This window comes from Lactuca virosa, chromosome 5 (genome assembly GCF_052849685.1).
Source record: "Lactuca virosa cultivar CGN04683 chromosome 5, Lactuca_virosa_CGN04683_v6, whole genome shotgun sequence".
Lineage (NCBI taxonomy): Eukaryota > Viridiplantae > Streptophyta > Magnoliopsida > Asterales > Asteraceae > Lactuca > Lactuca virosa.
Window position 1 is genome coordinate 388771966 of NC_136430.1, and position 3464 is coordinate 388775429.

Below are 3464 nucleotides of genomic sequence, written 5' to 3' on the forward strand. Positions count from 1 at the left end.
CCGGCTGATCGTACGCCCTGCATCCTCCTTTATTTATTTTGAAAACCTTTTTGAAAAATCATTTTGAAAATCCTTTCCTTGATTTGAGACTGGAGTTATACGAGTGTTCCTCCAATTCACTCAAACCAAGGCTCTGATACCAACTTGAAACACCCAAAAATTTCGAACAAATTTAAACTTTCAAAACATGTCAAGTTCATCAAAACATTACAACTTTGTTTTCAAAATACATTCTATCAGAGTATTCCCAGAAACATAAACATAACAGGAGGAGATGTACGATCATGCCTTCGCCTTGCCACGATCCCCTAATGTACCTGAAACAATAAACTGAAACTGTAAGCCCGAAAGCTTAGTGAGTTACCCCCAAAATACCGATACACATACAGTCCACATAACCATGTCAACAATAACATATCATGACAAACTGAACAGAACAGCACATAACGGGTCCACAGCCCAACAGACTGTAATACCCACAAGCCCACAGTACGAGTCTCCCTTAGCCCGTAACTGGCTTGCTCCCGAGCCCACCGTACGAGTCTCCCTTAGCCCGTAACGGGAGTGATCCTAGGGTTTGTTGGCTACCGCACGAAGCAGTACAACCTCAACCCATCCCATATAACAAACACATATCATAACCACTGAGCATGCAATAATCACATAACAACACAGGTAGTCCTACAGATCTACCTAACTGACATAACCAATAGCATGCAACACTATCTAATACTCAACATAACCACTACTAGGATAACCTATCCAATGGGCCGGCCTTGGTGCCTTAGACCCCTTAGTATAGCGAGGATAACTCACCTCGCAAATGTCGATCCGGAAGATAAAACCCAACTCTCGAATCACTTGGCACAGGCTCCACCACCTAATACCATAGCACAATATACGCATAAGTCCTTAACCTTATAAGGTACTCCATAACCCACCAGTCAACCCCTGGTCAAAGTCAAAGTCCTCAGTCAAGGTCAACAGTCCATGTTGACCCCAACTCGCCGAGTTCCTCGAAGCACATTCCACTCGCCGAGTCATCGGGGTGACTCGTCGAGTTCCTTCGATTCTCGTTCAAACTTTAAGGCCACCCGTCGAGTTCCCTCCTTGCCACTCGACGGATACACACGCATACATATCCTAGAGAAAACTCATCTGACTCGCCGAGTTGTTCTTCAACTCGTCGAGTCTTATGGTGATCTTCATCGGACTCGCCGAGTTGTTCATCCAACTCGTCGAGTTCATGGCCATCTTCATGTGACTCGCCGAGTCAACCTTGCGAATCGCCGAGTACATTCAGTCCTTTTTCCATACAGACTTGTTTTGAGCCATGCAGCGGCTCCAAATCACAGATCCAAGCTTCTAGGGCATGCTTTTCATGTAAAGTTGCAAACTTTACGTGCATGCATAGCTACAAAGGTTCTAAATGCCAAATCTAAGCTCTTAATGGGGCTTCATGTCCAAGAGGGACCTCAAACACGACCAATACAACAACTTTATGATTCTAAAACTTAAAGAGGATCCAGATCTGAAGTTACAACTTCAGATCTAGCCCATAGCCCACTTTATCAACCTCAAAATCCATGAAAAACCCCCAAAACTCAACAAAAGGAAAAAGGGAAGTAAGGATGGCAACTTGATACCTCCAAGGGATGCTAGCTGAGGTAATTTCTGCTTCCCACACCTTCCTTGCTTCAATTCCTTTGCACTTCTAGCCTTTCTCCTCTAGCCAACCTTCTTTCCAAGCTTAGGACACACCAAAATGGAATACCACACGAATTAGGATTTTTAAGGAGCTCTCAAAGACTGCAAAGAGGTCAAAGGAGGTTGAGGCTCCTTTAAATAGAGGTGCAAACCCTGGGATTTAAGGTTTCATCTGCCAGCTCCTACTCGCCGAGTCCCAATATGGACTCGTCGAGTAGGTCACTTAACATGCGATCCCACCCCGCTGCTACTCGACGAGTAGGTCAACCGACTCGTCGAGTAGAGCTTCATCTAATAACTCTTATTTAAATGATACCTGAGAATCGGGGCGTTACAAGTTTGTTTACTACCTTTTGTTACTTATATATATTATTGTGTTTCATTTTGCATGTGTTACTTCCCGAATAATTCGATTAATTAAAACTCCACAGTCAATCATACGTTTAGAAGTAAGTAGTGAATTAAGACTGTGATGAATTGAATTGTAGATTGTCTAAAGAGTTTTAGACATAACAATGGTATTGCTACAATGTTCATGAGTACTTTGAAATGGAGATTTAAGTATTGGATTAACCCACGCTCATAGAATTACTTCATGGAATTGATCACGAGTAATTATGAGATAATAACATCTTATAATTTTGAAATGCAGATATATGAGTTGCAGTTTATATATCAGTTGTGCGTCGATGATACGAAAAGGCATTAGTAACTTGATGTTATAAAACGTATTGTTGTGCATGATTTGATGAGTAAATGGCGTAGACATATATGTCAAAGTTTATTTGTTCCTTTTGCCTTAACAGGAAAAGCGATATCTTTTGGGCCCCTCAATGATTTGGTGTTGACTTATAGTGTCGGGGCCGTCCACGACTTAATTGATGTGTTCGATTAGAAGTTCTATGTCATTAAAAATCAAAAATCGGGAAAAAATGTATTGGACAATGAGATTGATTCTATTCCATGTTTCATGTACGAATGATATCTTAAAGAACAGAGGATTATATGGTGATTTATCTTAAGACATGTAACTGACTTGGTTAGAGTTCGACAATGGATTTTGGAAGCTACAATTTGCTGATAAGTTTAGAAGTTATACTGGCAATTATAGTTACAGAATTATCCAAGTGGAAGACTGTTCGATTAGGTGTCTAAGCCCATACCTATAATTGGTATAAACTTGAATTGATAGTATCACAGTCCTTTTGGGTTGCCCTCAAACCTAGCAATTAACAGGATGTTTTTTGAGAGAGAGATTGATTTATTATTTGATTAATAAATTGAAATAAATAATTTGTTAATATATTATGGAAATAATATATTAATTGGAAATAGTAATATTTAATTAATATTTAATCAGAAATTAATTGGAATAAATTTTGCGATTAAAAGAATTAATTGAAAGTCCAGGGACTGAAGTGCAGTTGTTCAATAGTTGAACAAGAGACATTCTAGAACCCTCGTTGAGGCTATGGACGATTGTAAGGAGCCATTAGGGTTTCTAGAGTTCTCCTTGGTGGATAATTAGGAAGCTGGATAATTACCCAGTTCAAGATAATATTATTTTATTGGGTTTGAGCTTGTCCAAGGTTTCCTGACTGCATTATATAATGGCCCATAGTGCTATGATTTTCGTCCACTCATACCTTAGAGAGTATAAGCCGAAGTTCTGATCTTCTTCCTCCTTTCCCCTCAATATCCTTCTTGCTTGTGTTGGGTGTGAACCACTAGAGCCACGACGCTTGTGGTACTTGCTT